Here is an 18292-nt window from a genome sequence, read left to right as displayed (position 1 = left end):
GCATGGCAATCCATTCCAGTATTCTCGCCTGAAGAATCCTATGGACAGAGGAGCCTGGTGGGCTACAGTCCACAGGGTCGCACAGAGTCGGACACGACTGAAGCTACTTAGCACGTGCCGGTACTAGGAGACTTAGGAGATGCAGGTTCGATCCTTGGGTCGGGAAGATCTCCTGGAGGAGAAAATGGCCCCCCATTCCAGTATTCTTGCCTAGAGAATCCCATGGACAGAGGAGCCTGGCAGGCTCCAGTCCACAGGGTAGCAAAGAATCGATCATGACTGATGCAACTTCACGCACGCAGGAAGTGAAAGGGAGGCATAGAGATAGGGAGAAAAGAGGTCCTCCTTCTGAAACGGGGCTTTGCAGAGAGGAGCCTGGGCTGGTAGGGGTGGGGCGAGGGGGAGTAGGGAAGGAGTCTGTGGGCTAAGGGAAGGAAATGGTGGAAGCAGAAGAGACGGAAGATGCAGGAAAGAAAGAAGCCCATATGGGCTAGAGAAGGCAGGGGTCAAATCCAAAGTTGTTGGTGGCCTTTCCCGGAAGGAGAAATCAGAATCCAGAGGGAAAGAAGGATGAGGAGAGCACAAAGATCATTGGGGGGGGGCGTGGGGGCGTGGGGGCGTGGGGGCGTGGGGGCGCGGGGGCGGAAATCGAGGGGGTTGGGTAGAGTAGGAGCTTGGTTGGCTGGCAGGTCTGGCGATGTGGGTGAGCAGAATAGGTAGGAGCTTAGGGGAGGAGAATGGGGAAGGTCTGAGCATGCGGGTGGTGTGGGAGTAGGAAAAGAAGCATCGCTGAGGGCCCCTCAAGAGCGGAGGGGCCATGGGAATCCCTCCCACAATTCTCAGTGGGCAGCCTGTTGTGGGTATTAGTCAAGCAAATACTGCAGGAGGCCAAGGATGAGGACATTTGGATGCCAGTGAGAAAGTAGAACCAGTACAGGTAGCGCTGAGTGGAGTAAGGATTCAGAGAGAGAGAGAGAATGGGGATGGTATAAACCATCCCTGGACGGAGAAGGAATCAAGAATGAGGATATTAGCTGAAAGTTGAAGTTCCCAAAACCAGAGCTCAGAAAATTTTTTTTGTGTGTAAATTGTTTTGCAGTTCTGTTTGATTGGGGTTTGATCAGTAAATGAAGAATGAATGGATGAATGAAAAATAATAGATCAAAGAAAAACACACACACACGGAGACAGGCTGATGGGCAAGTGGCTGAGAGAGTAGATGAGTCTAAAATAGCTGGGCAGACAGACTGTCTCCCCTCTAAACTTGATCTCTCTAGACTCGGTTATACTCTCTGCATTTCTCTTCTCTTTCCCTCCTCTACCTCCTCCTATTCTCTAGGAGCCCAGCGCCAAGACTGGAGTAGGGCTGGGGGGCTACTTCGTGAAGGGCTGGTTCTGAGGACCAGCGCTGGGGTGGGAGGGAGCAGCTTCAGGGCCGCTGGATGGCAGAGGCAGCGGACATGGGGTGGGGGAGGGAGAGAGGAGACAGAGGTGCCCTCGGCATGGAAGCTGCTGAGGTGTCAGAGATGAGACTTAATGACAAGCCCGAGGTCCACCTGCACAGATGAGTGGGGCTGGGAGGTGGGAGCTGTGGGGAAATTGGAAAAGGGACACGTTCATTTTTCAGCGTCCTTCCCTCCCTCTCCTTACACACAGACACACACACACACACACACACACACACACACATCTTTAATAAAGAGCCAGAGGCTTACTCTGTTCTCACTCTATTTCCGCAAAGGGCCCTCTGGGAAAGAGGCTGTCAAAAGGGGCAAAGAGGGTCGTGGGGAGGGAATGGAGCTGCTTTCTCCCCTGGGTTTTGCCAGTCTATGCACCTGCCCGGGAGAGACCTAGCGAGACAGGTCTCTGGAGAGCTGGGGGTGGGGTAGGGGAGGGTTAGAGAACCAAGAACCAGGCTGGGTGGCTGACTGGTGCTGAGGCTGACTGCTCTCAGCACTGGAGCAGGCATTTGGCCAGAACCCAAGTCTCTGGACCCCAGTTCAGCCCGTTAGAGGAGGCCTAACTGCAGCCCAAGAAGGCTCCTCTGTGCCCTCCCAACCCCAACACACAAGGGAACCCAGGGCACCCAAAGATCCCAGAGCCCTGAACTCCTTCTCTGGGCCCTCCTGAAACTGGGACAGTGGGGACAGGACCAAGCTAAACCACTGCACAAGGGCGGGGCTCATCTGCCTCTGAGGTCAGCTTCTCAGGATCCAGTTCCAACCCTCACAGTCATTCACATCTGTTGTGGAAGTGTTGTACACTGGTACACTGGTGTACAATTCCCTTATCTATGGGAGTTGTACGAACACCATTCTAACAGCCAAGGGTGTCACACACAGTTCCTGGTCCTAGGGACAAAGCCTTTCCCTCTGCTCTCCCCTACTGTAGAGGGGTCCAACAAATAAACATTTGCCTTTGCTTCACAAAAGGACACACACCAGCAAAGATACATTTGGCCACACATCAGCTGGAGACTCCCTCATGTAAATACCTGTGAGGCTATCTCCAAATAACAAAACTCTTGGCCCCTATCCTGGGTAACCACAGAAGTCCATCCCCTCTCTCTTGTATTTCTGAGCATTCTGGGAGGTGTTTCCATGTTCCTCTAACTCATTGCTGGCCACTCAGGGAGTTTAGTGTGGTTGTGCAGGTTGTAGACTGTACAACTCTCAGGTACCATTCACATAATGGCAACCCACTCCAGTATTCTTGCCTGGAAAATCCCATGGACAGAAGAGGCTGGTGGACTACAGTCCATGGAGTCGCAAGAATTGGACATGACTTAGAGACTAAACCACTACCATGATGATCATATAACTATCTTTGTACTTCCTTCTGGTCACCACTGGCTGTCAAGTCCACTGACACCAATTCAGGTTCTTCTCTCTCTCTTTTTTTCCCCCAAAAGGCACTAATTATCCAAGTCAAAGAGGCTAATCCTTCCAAAATCAGAACTTGAGTTTTTGTAACACCTGGTTCAAGTTGTCCACTCCTGTTATTTGCAAACTTGTTTTTGGTAGTGAGTATAAGCTAATTATTTTGTTAGTCACCAACCACAAGTAATTCATTTTTCAATTGTGACTTGTAAAGTGCCAGGTCACCTATAGCATTTTTTGGTTCCTAAGCTCAGATGGCTGATGCACCTTGAGTGCTACTTGCTTGCAGCTTGCGATGCTGCTGAGTGTGGATTACTCAAAGTCACTTAGGTCTGATTGGCTCAGGCAAGTCAGGAATGGATGCACTCTCACAAGAGTGGAACTTGTGGCGATCACTTTTGTGGTAAAATACATATAACATGGGAATTCCCTGTGGTTCAGTGGTTAGGACTTCATGCTCTCACTGCCCAGGGCCTGGGTTTGATCCCTGGTTGGCCACACAGTGAGGCCAAATAATAATAATAATAATAATAATAACATAAAATGTACTATCTTCATCATTTTTTATCTTAATCACTTTTTAGTGTACAGTTCTGTGGCATTAAATACATTAATTGTTATATAACTAAAACCACTGTCCATCTCTAGAACTCTCTTTTCGTCTTGAAAAACTGAAACCCCCTACCCACTACACATTAACTCCCCATTCCTCTTGCTCCTTGGGCCCTGCCAACCATCATTCTACTTCTGTCTTTCTTAATTTGGTTATTCTATATTATCTAATATAAGTGGAATCATATTTGCCCTTTAGTGACTAGCTTATTTCTCTTAGTAAACTGTTCTTTGCTTTCCTCCATGTTTTTGCATGTATCAAAATTTCTTTATTCCTTATGCTGAATTACATTCATTGCTGATATATTCAAAATATATCCATTGTATGTATAGACCATATTGTTTATCCATTCAGCCATTGATGGACATTTGAGTTGCTTCCACCTTTTGGTTACTGTGAGTAACACTGCTATAAACATCTTTGAGACCCTGCTTTCCATTTTTTGAGGAATTTACCCAGAGGCAACATTTTCTGAATCATACAGTAATACTACTTTTTTTTTTTGAGGAATTGCCATATCATGTTCCATGGCAGCTGTACCATTTTGCATTCCCATCAGTGATATACAGAGGCTCTCATTTCTATACATCCTCACCAATATTTGCTCTTTTCTGGTTTTGTTTTCCAAATTCTGATCAGGTCAGTGATTGTAGGGCTTGGTACAGGGAAAGGTAGGAAAACCAGTGACCTGGAAAGACTTTTGGAGCAGGCTTCATGTTCATGAAGGGCCTAAATTTTGTACTTTTAATTTTGTTTCCAATGAGATTATATATAGATTGAGTTTTTTTATATTACTGTTAAAATAATTAATTAATGGAAGTATTTGTAATGATCACATTGTGGGAGTTCCCCGGGGGCCTAGTGGTTAGGACTTTATGCTTTTACTGCTATGGCCCCAGGTTCAATCCTTAGTGAGGAACTGAGATCCCACAAGCTGCATGGCATGGCCAAAAAAGATAAATAAACCTTTGGGGAAAAAAATCGAAAGCGGTCTGGGCTCAGTCACCCTGGAAAAGCTCAGACAGGTGGCCCATTTAGAAAAGACCAGTCTCAACCCTACACGTTCCTGCCTCTGCTCCCTTCCCTGCCCATTCATTTTCCACCCCTTCCATGCAAGCCTTTATTCCTTAAGAGGAAGTCTCTGCTCTCTGGCCCCTCATCTCCCATCATCTTGCCCGCTGCCCCACGTCCACCATCCTCTCTATAACTAATGGTCCCCAAATCGCCATCCCTCAAACAAATTTTCCTCCCAAGCCAGATAGGTATTTCCAACTGTCTAAAGTTTGTTCCCTGAAGACAGACTCTGAGGTGGAGATCTGCAAGCAGGAAGTGAATTGGGGAGAATTCTTGGGGGTCCACATCAGTAGGGCAGGGGAGGAAGGAGAGTTGGGCAGATGAAAGAACCAAAGGGTCAGAACAAAAGCTACAGGACTTCCCTGGTGGTCCAGTGGCTAAAATCCACCTGCTAATAATGCAGGGGATGGTCCTAATGCTAATGCTAATTAGAGCATTACGCTCCAGAGCTAATGCTCCTGGGTCCAGGAAGATTCCACGTGCCTTGGGGCAACTAAGCCTGCGTGCCACAGCTACTGTATGTAGCCCGCGCCACAACAAGAGAAGCCATCATAATGAGAAGCCCGTGCACAGCAATTAGACAGTAGCCCCGACTCCCTGCAAGTAGAGAAAACTTCATGCAGCAACAAAGACCCAGCACAACAAAAATAACTGATTAATTAATTTCAAAAAGCTGCAACCAGTCCTACAAGGAGCTCTGAGCTTTGCCTTGAGCAAAAGTGCTGGCCTTTGTATCTCCACGCTGGTCAGTCATTGATGTTTGCTGCCGGGGAAGGCAGTCTGACCTTGGGCCAGGTAGCTCTTTTCAGCTGATGGCAAATACAGAGAGGGACTCAACTAAGAACCCTCAGCCACCAACACATCTAGAAATGGGGGAATGAGCATTTCAGCCCTGAAAGAGGGATCAGCATCCATGACACCAGTCACCACTTGGACATCCTTGGGCATCTCAGAATCTACATACCGCAGGTTGAATTGAACCTGCTTCTTTTCTGGGTTCTCTCATGTTACGACCAAACTTCTAGACTTGTCAAGTCTGAGTCAGTTATCCTTCCTCTCCGTTACCCTTCATTCAACCGGTACTTCATCCTACAGAGGGTATTAGTCTTTGCCTAAAGTCTCTTAAATTCATCCCCATCTCCTCCTTTCCCACTACCGCTGGCCTAGTTCAGGCCCTCACAACCTTTCTGTAGCTTCAATTACCTTCCAACAACAGGTTCGGTGGAAAGGGCCATTTAGCACACAGTAGGTGCTACATGACCCCACTCCAGTACTCTTGCCTGGAAAATCCCATGGATGGAGGAGCCTGGTAGGCTACAGTCCACAGGGTCGCTAAGAGTCGGACACGACTGAGCAACTTCACTTTCACTTTTCCCTTTCATGCACTGGAGAAGAAATGGCAACCCACTCCAGTATTGCCTGGAGAATCCCAGGGATGGTGGAGCCTCGTGGGCTGCTGTCTATGGGGTCGCACAGAGTCGGACACGACTGAAGCGACTTAGCAGCAGCAGCAGCAGCAGCAGGTGCTACATGAAAGGTTCACTGGGATACTGTAAAAAAGAGAGAGATTTGGAATCTCATTAGGAATCAGGAAGAAAGGAAATGACTTCATAATGTTTCTCAAGAACAATAAAGATACTTTGATCCAGGACGCGGGGAGGTTTAGAGGTGCTGACCCTCTGAGCAGTAGAAGATGCACATCTAACTTATAGTTATCCCTTCCTGTTCATGGTTCGTCCCTGCAGTTCCTCATGAAAGGATTCATTTACTACTGAAAAAAATCTGCATTTCAGTGCACCTGTGCAATTCAAATCTGTTTTGTTCAACAGTCAATTGTAGTCCAAAATATGATGGAAGATATGAACAAAGGTGTTAATTGTAAGCATTGTTCATTACAGTAAAAAGTTGGAAGCAACTTCAACATCCAATAGGGGATGAGTTAAGTAAGTTGTGGTTTGTTCTATGTAATGTTGTTGTTGTTATTGTGTCACTAAGTCATGTCCGACTCTTTTACAACCCCATGGACTGTAGCCCACAAGCTCCTCTGTCCATGGGATTTCCCAGGCAAGAATACTGGAGTGGGTTGCCATTTCCTTCTCCAGGGGATCTTCCTGACCCAGAGATTGAACCTGTCTCCTGCATTGGCAGGCTGATTCTTTACCACTGAGCCACCAGGTAGTAATATGTAACATTATGTGTGTATGTGTTAGTTGCTCAGTTGTGTCCAACTCTTTGCAACTTCATGGAGTGTAGCCCACCAGGCTTCTCTGTCCATGGGATCCTCCAGGCAAGAATCTGGAGTGGATTACCATTCCCTTCTCTAGGGTATCTTCCTGAACCAGGGATTGAACCCTGGTCTCCTGCATTGCAGGCAGATTCTTTATAGGTCTGAGCCAACAGGGAAGCCCATAACATCATATAATCATTAAAAAAAAAATGGTCAAGAACTCTGTAACAGCATGGAAAATGATTACTGAAAGGTTAAGTAAAAAAATTAGGGTTCATCATGAATATGCATTATGATTGCTGGTAAAATATATATATATATATGATCAGAGAAAACAATCTGAAAGAAAACACAGTGCTTGCTTCGACAGCACATATACTAAAATTGGAACGATACAGAGAAGATTAGCATGGCCCCTGCGCAAGGATGACATGCAAATTCGTGAAGCGTTCCATATTTTTAATAGAAAATAAACTAATTAAAAAAAAGAAAGAAAGAAAACACACCAGCATGCTAAGCATTCTTATATCAGAAAAAAGTCATGCCTGGTATCTTTAGTCCCTCTCCCCTCACCATAATCTTCCCCTTATTCTTAGATATTGACCAAATTGTTTTCTTGATATATAAGAAAGTGTTAGTCACTCAGTCATAAATGACTTTTTGCAACCCCATGGGCGGTGACTCACCAGGCTCCTGTCCATGGAATTCTCCAGGCAAGAATACTGGAGTGGGTTGCCATAGAAATGCAATTTCAAGCCATCTATATGGAGTCAGCTATAATCCCACAACCCTACTTTTCAAACTTGTAGTTGGTGGCCTTATTACTTTCAAAATATGATATATAATGAAATATAACTATAATATAAAAAGTGCATCAGTACTACCTCTTTTTTTATTGCTAGGTAATAGGCCACTGTGGGCTTCCCAGGTGGTGCTAATGGCAAAGAACTTGGCTGCCATTGCAGGAGATGTTAGAGATGTGGGCTCAATCCCTGGGTCAGGAAGATCCCCTGGAGGAGGGCATGGCAGTCCACTCCATTATTCTTGCCTGGAGAATCTCATGGACAGAGGAACCTGGCCAGCTATGATCCATTGGGTCGCACAGAGTCAGACATGACTGAAGTGACTTAGCAGCAGCAGTCAACTACATGAGTATACCACATTTATACTGGGTTGTAGAAACGTGGGTAACTCTATATTAATCTTTTGAGGAACTGCCAGACTGTTTTCCAAGTGGCTACCTCATTTTCCATTCCCACCAGCTGGTGATGGGAGTTCCAATTTCTCCACATCTTCATCAACACTTGTTGTTATCTGTTGTTTGGTTATAACCATCCTTGTGGGTGTGAAGTGATTATCTCATTGTGGTTTCATTTGCATTTTTCTGCTGGCTAATGATGTTCATTATTAGTCACTTGTAACCAAAAGCAATGTTCTTATTTTCAACAAAATAAGGTTGAAACTCTACCATTATACAAGTAATTCATGCACATTATTAGATATTTCAAATACAGATTTTTTTTCAAAAAATTAAACCACACCCAAATAGCACCATCTAGAGGTAACCACTGTAAATATTTCAGTGTATTTCCTTTGAATTTCTTTTTCTATTCTTTCCAGAATATGGTTAAAGTCATATAATGCTTGCAATTTTACTTCTGACTATTTCACCTAATATGATAAAATGGGAATTTTTCCAACCTCTTCCTAAACATTACTAGATGTTACAATGTCCTTAGCCATTCCCTCATTGATGGACCTTGGTTGTTTCCAAGTGTATTTAATGTCATAAAATTAAAAAAAAAAAGAGCTTTGATACTGCTCTTTTTGACCTGTGTTCCATCTGTTCAGTAAAGCTGAGATCTTTCTCCTCCCTTTCAATTCTTCTCTTCCCTTTCACATCCGCATCCTTCCAGGACAATACTTGGTACAAAGTAGACTTTTTTCCTTCCAGACTTTTAAGAGATAATTGACAGACAACACTGTATAAGTTTAAGGTGTACAGCATAATGATTTGGCTTATAGATATCATGAAATGATTACCACAACAAGTTTATTGAACATTCATCATCTCATTGTTGTTGTTCAGTTGCCCAGTTGTGTCTGACTCTTTGTGGCCCCATGGACTGCAACACAGCAGGCCTCCCTGTCCCTCCCCATCTCCTGGAGTTTGCCCAAGTTCATGTTCATTGCATCGGTGATGCCATCCAGCCATCTCATCTTCTGACACCCTCTTCCCCTTCTGCCTTCAATCTATCCCAGCATCAGGGACTTTTCCAATGAGTAGGCTGTTTGCATTGGATGACCAAAATACTGGAGCTTCAGCTTCAGCATCAGTCTTTCCATTGAATATTCAGGGTTGATTTCCCTTAAGATTGACTGGTTTGATCTCCTTGCTGTCCAAGGGACTCTCAAGAGTCTGCTCCAGCACCACAGTTTGAAGGCATCAATTCTTCAGCACTCTACCTTTGTTACTGTTCAGCTCTCACAACCATACGCAACCACTAGGAAGACCATAGCCTTGACTATTCGGACCTTTGCTGGCAGAGTAACGTCTCTGCTTTTCAGCACACTGTCTAGGTTTGTCATAGCTTTCCTGCCAAGAAGCCACCGTCTTCTGATTTCATGGCTGCAGTCACCGTCCACAGTGACTTTAGAGCCCAAGAAAAGGAAATCTGTCACTGCTTCCACCTTTTCCCCTTCTATTTGCCTTGCAATAATGCGGCCTGATGCCATGATCTTAGTTTTTGTTTTTGTTTTTTAATATTTAGTCTTAAGCCAGCTCTTTCACTCTCCTCCTTCACCTGCATCAAGAGGCTCCTTGTGCTATCACCTGCCTATCTGAGGTTGTTGATGTTTCTCCCACCAATCTTGATTTCAGCTTGTAACTCACCCAGCCTAGCATTTCTCATGATGTGCTCAGCGTATAAAATTAAACAATCAGGGTGACAGCAGACAGCCCTCTCGTACTCCTTTCTCGATCTTGAATCAATCAGTTGTTCCATACAGTGTTCTAACTCTTGCTTCTTGACCTGCATACACGTTTCTCAGGAGACAGATAAGACGGTCTGGTATTCCCATCTTTCTAAGAGCTTTCCACAGTATGTCATGATCCACACATGATCCACCATCTCATATAGATACAAAATAAAAGAAATAGAAAAAAATTTGTTATGAGAACTCTTAGGACTTACTCTTAATAACGTTCATACATAACATACAGCAGTGTTAACTATATTTGTCATGTTGTTCATTACATCCCTAGTATTTATTTATCTTATAACTTTTACCTTTTGACTACCTTCATCCAATTCCCACTCTCTCACCTCTGGTAACAACTAACCTGATCTCTTCCTATTAGTTAGTTAGTTTGTTTTTAAAGTATACCTACAACACTGTGTTGGCTCCTGGTACATAACATAGTGATTCACTGTTTCTATACATTTCAAAAATGATCACCATGATAAGTCTAGTTACCATCTGTAACCATACAAAGATATCACATAATTACTGACTGTATTGTGCACAGTGTACAGTTCACACTCATGACTCATTTATCTTTTGACTGGAAGTTTCTGCCTCTTAATCTCCCTCACCTATTTCAGAGTAGACTTATTGAGTCCTTATTACAGGTCAGGCACTGTTCTAAGCATTTGATACATATGAATGCATTGAATCCTCACAACTTCCCTGTGACATAAGTAATAATATTATCATCCCTATTTTATACATGAGGAAGTTAAAGAAGTCTGTCCAAGGTCATCAGCTAGTAAGGGGCAGAGGTGGAATTTGACTCCAGGCAGCTCAGCTCCAGAGTCTGAACCCTTAACCATCCGCCATACAGCTTCCATATGATGACCGAGGGAATGGGAATTGGAGATGGGATGAGAGCTGTAGGGCTTTGGGGATGGTCTAGTTCCAGATTTGAAACCTGGCATGGAAGTTCCATCCCTTAGTTGGGAAGGGAGGGTCAGGCAGGCTCAGGGAGGGAAGTGATTCGGATGCTATTCACAGGACAGGAGTTTACAGCAGTCTCCAGCCTGGTACCCTCCTATTAGCTCACAAAGCATCAGAGTGGCCTTTCTCAAATGCAGATCTGATCCTGTCACTTCCCTGCTTAAAGTGCTCCATTGCTCTCAGGATAAAATACCAATGCCTTAGGTGGCCTGCAAGGTCCTCATTAGCTCCATCTCCACTCCCCAGCTGGCCTCTCATCTCCACCTGGATCTTATGAACTCCACCACACTGCATCTCACACTCGTATCCTTTGGACCATTGGCCTAGAGAGCTCTTCCTTACTTTGGCCCCATTCACTCTAAGTCTCTGCTTAAACACTCTTCTCTTCTAGAAAACCTGCTCCAAACCTCTCCAAACTGGGCTTCCCTGGTGCCTCAGCTGGTGAAGAATCCGCTTGCAATGTGGGAGGCCTGGGTTTGATCCCTGGGTTGGGAAGATCCCCTGGAGAAGGGAATGGCTACCCACTCCAGAATTCTGGCCTTGAGAATTCTATGGGGTCACAAAGAATGGACACAACTGAGCAACTTTCACTTTCATTTTTCAAATCCCTCAGACTGGATTGCGTTCCCCTGCAGACCCATACTTTTCTTCTGACACTCATCATATTTCTTGTAACTGCTTTTCTCAAAAACAACACATTTTTAATTATAGAAAATTCAAATGCAAGAAAAAAGAGAGAACATTCCCATCACACAACTTCAGTTATCAATGCACACCGATCTAGTTTCACCTAAACTCCCAACTACATCCCTCCTCCTGTATTACTGTTAAGCAAATAATACAGACCATTTTATTGCACCTGAAAATGTTTTATCTATCATGTGTCCCTAAAAGATAAGGACATTAAAAATCATAGCTACAATATCATTATCATACTTTTAAAAAGCCAATTATATTTTTTCTTTTTTCAATGCTTTATTTTGAAAATTTTCAAACCTACAGAAAAGTTGCAAGAATAAGTCAATGAACAACCTTAAATTTCTCACCAAATTCCCCAATTGTTAACATTTTGCCACATTAGTTGCTGAACCATCTGACATTAAGTTGTAAACACAAGCTTTTACCCATATACGTTTCTACATATATTTCCCCCAAACAAGGATACCCTTCTGTGTAACCCTAATTTGATGACCATTTCAGGAAATGTAAATAGATACAATAAAATGTGTATAAGACAATCCATATTCACATTTTACTAAATGTCCCAATGATGTGCTTCACAGACAGTGTCCTTCTCTCAAGCCAGTAAATGATCCAGGATGATGCTCTACATTTAGTTGTCTTGTCTCTTTAGGCCATTTAACCTGGAACAGTTCATTCGTCTTTCGTAACATTGCTATTTCTAAGAAGTCCCTGCCAGCTGAGCCTGATCTTGAATTTAGGTCTGTCTGATGGTTTCCTCCTTGGTTCTTCATCCCTCGGATCCCGCATCTTAGGCAGGAATGCTTCCTAGGATTGGGTCCATATTAGGAAGTGGATATCCATTTATCTCCCTACTTTGATACTGATTTTGGTTGCTTAATTAAGGTGTCTTATAATTGCTTTTCAAATTTTAAGTGGTCTGGGATGTTTTTTCCTGCTAGACTGTGAGCTTCATGAGGGCAGAAGCTGCGCCTGTCTCTTCCACCTCGGTATCCTCCAAGCACAGCAGATTTAAACTCTAAAGGTGCACCTACCCTGAACCAGCCCGCGGCTTTGCCTCCGTTCAGCCTCACCAGCAGCCCAGTGAAGGAGTGAGATCTCAGATGAGGAAAAGGAGTCTCAGAAAGAGCCAAGCCCCATAACACAGTGATTTCCTCAGATTCCTACCTGAGCTGTTCCCTCCCCTCCAAGATTCTCCCTTCGAACAGCACCTGGGAAAACTCACCCATTCTCCTAAAGATTGGTTGCAATGGAAACAGAAATTCCCCGAAAGAAGGAGTCGCATAAGCTGTCCAGGGCCTAGGGGCTGAGGGAGCGAGGCGAGAGAACCTATTTGCATTTTTTCTATTAACAAGCTAGAGTTGAGCTAGCTTGCCCGGGGAAATAATTTGAGAGGGAAATCTTTGCATATTTTATTTAAAAGCACGCTGCGTTAGGCGGGTAATAATGCAGAGAGTGGCGATTAGGTGAGGCCTGCAGGGGGCGGGGGTGGGGTCCTCTCCCTACTCTGCCAACAGCCCTGCCCCATCCGCCAGGTCCCTCCCAGTACTCCCTCCCCTGTTAGTCCTGGGAACCAGCCTTCTTAAAGGAACAGCCTCCTTAAGTCTCAGCTTCCCTGGAGGCTCAGAGTCTGCCTGCAATGGAGGCGATCCGGGTTTGAACCCTAGGTTGGGAAGATCCCTTGGAGAAGGGCATGGCAACCCACTCCAGTATTCTTGCCTGGAGAATCCCATGGACAGAGGAGCGTGGCAGCCTACAGTCCATGGGGTCACAAAGAATCAGACGTGAGTGAGTGACTTTCGCTTCACTCCTTAAGCCCCAGAAGCACGGGGGCTCAAGCTTCAGTAACTCTTGATGCTTTCTAGCTGATAGGGTCCAAGAGAAGGGTGTCCTGAAACTGCCCTGGGAGAAAAGAAGAATGGCAGGGGGTGGACAATAGGAAGAGGACCAGTATCCAAAACTGAGAACGCTAAGACCACAGACCTGTGGTTCTGAGTGGCAGGGAGGAGAGAGAAGTGGGAGGGCTTTAAAAATACGTGTATGTATGTGCTCAGTTGTGTCCGACTCTTTGCAACCCCGTGAGGGGTTGTCCGACTCTTTGCCTGTCGCCCGTGAGGCTCCTCTGACCATGGAATTTTCCAGGCAAGAATACTAGTGGGTTGCTATTTCCTCCTCCAGAGAATCTTCTCGACCCAGGGATCAAACCTGTATCTCCTGCATTGGTAGGCAAATTTTTTACCACTGATCCACCTTTGACCCAATAATTAGGTAGGCAGTCCTACTGGTATCTCATGTCGCGGGAACAAGGATTCTAAACTGGGACCTTGCATTGCCTAGGAGAGTCCGACTCAAAGAATTATCCACATGTCAGGGTGTTCCCACTGAGCCAGCAACCCTCCCTGCGCACATTCATCTCTTGCCTTTAAGTCCTGCCACATCGCTGCCCTGGGAATCGAAGCAGACCTGGGTGAGACCTGGGCAGCTGAGTGTTAGTTGAAAGAGTAGGGTCCTGGCTCCACTGCAAGCTGTTCAACTCTGTGCAAGTCGCTTAACCTCTCTGAGTGCTTATTTCCTCTTCTATAAAAAGGCTTGCCATCGCTTACCTCCCAGCGTAGTCATGAGAAAACTATGGGAAAATAGAGGGAAGGGTTCTGTAAACTATCAAATTCTGATCGCATATAAGGGGATAGTATTACAGTGGGGAGCAGAGCGATAGGTTGCTAGTTTAGTAAGGGACTCCTGAGGGTAATTATCCTTCTCTGGGCACAGTTCATAAGGCAAGGTGACCCTAGTCATTCCTGCCTCTCTAAGTAAAGTACTCAAATAACTCCCAAGGTTAGTTAATGCTGCTTGACTTTGACTATAGGTTCTCCACTGAAAGGTAAGGTTGGCTGCACCTACTGTATAGCCAAATAACAGAACTGGAATTGATTTGAAAAATGTTAAACATTGTGAAGAAACAAGGTACTAGAAGACTCCACAGGATAATTTGCCATTTCCAGATGAGTCAGCAACATCTCCCTTCTCATTTCCCTGCCTCAGTCTCCTCGTCTGTTAGATGAGCATGTAGCCATTCTGACCCCTATTCGCAAAATGCACACACATATATGCACACATGCACACATACAAACTAGATCTCGGTAAGAATTAGGGGAGTATCTGAGTGTCTCCTATAAAAAGAGTTTCTCAGATAAAAGGTGGTTTCTCAAGGTGGTGATTGTACCTGAGACAAGTTAGGGTGGGGAGATCAGGAAATCAGGCTAGAAGATTTTGCTCCTATCTGGGTGAGTTTTGGGAGCAGGAATGAATTCAGAGGTGAGGGGATTTGTGAGTCCTGGCAGGCTCTATGAGGATTTCAGTCACTCTAGACACAAGGAATTGGAAGAAGTAGAACCTTCTCTTCCCTCGGTTTTCCCATATGAAGGCATCTGGAGCATTACCTGTAAAGCTGCAGCATGAAGCAGACGCCAGCTATCATGTCTCCTCCCTTTGCCATCCCAGTGGCAAATTCCCACCTCTTGCTTAGTTCCACTGAACTTAGTCTTAGGTGGGTCATGGGGATGCTCCCTAGCTTAGACAACCCTTTCTGGGCACAGATAAACCTGTTTCTCAGGCAAAGATTCTCTAACCATGTTTCTTTCTGGCCCGAGTTTGAGGTGGAATGTGAGAAGAGAGATAATTATGTCTGTCCTGCCAGAAGTGGAACCCACCTGAAGAAACTTTGTTTTTTTCACCTATGCTGCTGCTGCTGCTGCTAAGTCGCTTCAGTCGTGTCCGACTCTGTGCGACCCCATAGACAGCAGCCTACCAGGCTCCGCCGTCCCTGGGATTCTCCAGGCAAGAATACTGGAGTGGGTTGCCATTTCCTTCTCCAGTGTATGAAAGGGAAAAGTGAAAGTGAAGTCGCTCAGTCGTGTCCGACTCTTAGCCACCCCGTGGGCTGTAGCCTACCCGGCTCCTCCGTCCATGGGATTTTCCAGGCAAGAGTACTGGAGTGGGGTGCCATTGCCTTCTCCATTTTTCACCTATAAAATAGGATAATAGAGAAACTGCTTCCTGGGGTTATATTGAGAGTAAAATGGCACATAGGAAGCCTCAGTACAGCTTAATCATTCTTTTCTCATCTGTATCCCTTCCAGGCTCTTTATCTCTACCTTGTTCACATCCACTTCTCCATCCTTTTTCCCATTCTTTATTCCTATCTCCCCTCCTTCCCATCGAGTCCTACGACACCCTCATTCACAACCATTTCATTTGTAGGACGTCCCATGGAACGTATTCCCAACCTGGTTAATAAAGCAACATTTACTTTTATTTTTCTTAAATTATTAAAAATCACAAACAATAAAGATTACCATTTCAATAGCCTCCATTAAAATTAGTTTCAAAACAGCATAAAAATTTCACTGTTTAGAAAACAAATGGTCAATTACTGAAATTAAAACATTTGCTTCTAGAAGGGGCAGAAAATAATACCAAAGCAAATTAACAGAACAACAACACACTGGGCTGTAAAATATTTTGCAATTTACAAAGCAATTTCAAAAGCATTATTTAATATTCACAGCAAGCCTATAAAGTAGATGGTACTTGCTTTCTTACCCCTTTTAAACAGATGAGGAAACTAAGGCTCCAAAAATTTAAGTGAATTTATCTCTTGCTCACAAGGCTAGTGAGCTTGAAAAAGAATCTAGTGACTTCCCTGGTGGTCCAGTGGTTAAGAATCCGCCTTGCAATGCCAGAGACGCAGGTTCATTCCCAAGAGCCCATGTGCTGTAGAGCAAATACTGAGCCTGTATGCCACAAAGAAAGACCCCACATGATGTGCCACAACTAAGACTTGACACAGCCAAATGAATATTTTAAAAAAAATCTAAAGCCAATTTTATAAGGGGTGGAAGGAAGAGGAAGGGCATAGGAATCGGGAGGATTCAAAGGTTGGGTGGTGGTGATGGCGGTAACGAATGGGGATGAAATTGGGCATGGAGTAAGTGGGAAGGGAAAATATGTGCAGGAAAGGATGATAATGAGAATGAGATTGGGATGGGGTAGGGTAGAGTAGGAGGAAATGAAGATGGTTATAAAGGCAGGTGGGGAATGGTTGTGGACTTTGAGGTGGTTAGAGAATTGATTCTGCAGCCAGACTGCCTGGGCTTGAATCCTGGCTCTGCCTCCTACCAATTATGTGAATATAGGCAAGTTGCTTAACAACTTGGGCCTCAGTTTCTTCATCCACAAATTGGGGATGATCATAGTATCTTTCTTCTAAGGATTAGGTGAGTTAACACAGATAAAGCACCAAGAACAGTGGCTGCCCTGGCACAAAGTTGGATATCTAAGAGGACACTCTTCTCCTCCTACTACCCTCTGCCTTTTCCTCTTCCTTCTCTTCTGATGATTTGGGCTGAAATAGAGAAATGAGTTAGGAAAGTTGATGTTGAGAATGGGAAGAAGCAGAGCTGGCTACAGGGACAAGAATAACACACAGATGCGAGTAGGAATAAAATCGAGGGAGGGGAATGGAGTATGACATTGAAACCCACCAGATGCACCAGAGGAAAGATCTGGTCTTCTTCACAGGGTTTTGACACACACATGTACATCTGTGTACACCTGCATGTTCTGGACTGACCCCATGCTGCGTGGTTCCCACAGAAACAAGTTTAGTTGATATTAATCAGGGAGGGTCTTTTAAGGAAGTCTTGTTGGCTCCCATAATGAAGCCTAGTGACCTGGAGCAGAAGCCCTTTCTTCAGAGAACTGGCTTCTGGGACTCCCAGCCTGTACCCATTCCTCCTTCAGACTCTCTCAAACTGTGAAGGTTCTGGGTGTACCTGAAGATAGAGGCTTGCGTGGTTCACAGATAAGTGGGATACTTTACTGACTTTATTATACTCCCCAGCACCCCAGGAAGTGATGTGATGTCTCAGGCCAACGCCATGAGAGCAAGCATTCATAACGGTTGTACAGGTAAAGCCTCACCCCTCATTGTGGTTGCCAGCTCAGAGAGACTGTTTCTGGGACAGTGCCCGGCTGCTGAACTCTTGGAGGCTCCTGCTTCTTGGCTCCCCAGGGCAAGTCCTCTTTCACTTTGCCTAGGATGCTGTCTTCCTTGCCTGCTTTTACTCATCCTTCTGGTCACATCCTCCACATCAGCTCCTCCTTGAACGCTCTCCTGATTATCCCCTTTGAACTCGGAAATCTTTTATTTCCTACCCACTGGAACACGTTTTAGAAAGTGCTTCTGTAGCACCATGGACAGACTTGTATTAGCATTTATCACACTGCACTCTTATTACCCATGTCTGGGTCTCCAGAAATTGACTGTGAAGTTCCGATGGGCAGGGACTGTGTCTGATTCATCAGGTTGATCACTGCCTACCAGAAGGTCTGGCACATGGTAGACAGTAACAAATATCTGTTGGATATAGGGCTTTCCTGTCTATGACTAAGATGAGGACTTGAGGAGCAGCTCGGAAGCAGATTCCTGGGAGGAGGTGTCTGGTGACAGTGGTGACAGGAACAGTGTGACACAGACATGCTTGCAAAGTGTGGGGTTCTGAGCCCTCTGGGGATGTGGTCCATCCTGAGACATACAAGACAAAGGTGGCTAGCAGCTCTGAAGATTCACGCACCTGGAGTGGCCTCAGAGGCCACGAAGACCTGAGGAAGCCCATGGAAGCGCGGGGCCACATCCACCAGGGAGGAGACCTGCTGTCCTGCGTGGGGCAGGCATATCGTGGGCAAGGCTGGGCCAGCGTGCACTGCCTCTGGAAGGTCTGCCTTCCCACTGCCCTGTAGTTCCCTGGACCTTGGGGCTCTGAAGGATGGTTCTGTGAG

The 18292-nt window shown here is 45.2% G+C and overlaps 1 long non-coding RNA gene and 1 other non-coding gene across 2 annotated transcripts; one reads left to right on the top strand and one right to left on the bottom strand.

Moving 5' to 3' along the window:
- Nucleotides 1-3425: 3425 nt before the first annotated feature.
- LOC145506197 (uncharacterized) lies at nt 3426-10902 on the bottom strand. The gene is made up of 2 exons (XR_014053612.1): nt 9687-10902; nt 3426-6116 (listed from the first exon to the last, which is right to left on the bottom strand). It is a non-coding gene; the product is annotated as an uncharacterized LOC145506197 (long non-coding RNA).
- LOC145508013 (U6 spliceosomal RNA) lies at nt 7148-7254 on the top strand. The gene has a single exon (XR_014055283.1). It is a non-coding gene; the product is annotated as a U6 spliceosomal RNA (small nuclear RNA).
- Nucleotides 10903-18292: the final 7390 nt, after the last annotated feature.

Source organism: Giraffa tippelskirchi, chromosome 5, assembly GCF_054371585.1.
Source record: "Giraffa tippelskirchi isolate mGirTip1 chromosome 5, T2T-mGirTip1v1.2.pri, whole genome shotgun sequence".
NCBI classification, from domain to species: domain Eukaryota; kingdom Metazoa; phylum Chordata; class Mammalia; order Artiodactyla; family Giraffidae; genus Giraffa; species Giraffa tippelskirchi.
The sequence above is the reverse complement of the archived record's forward strand: the minus strand, read 5'-3'. Positions and strand labels throughout refer to the sequence as shown.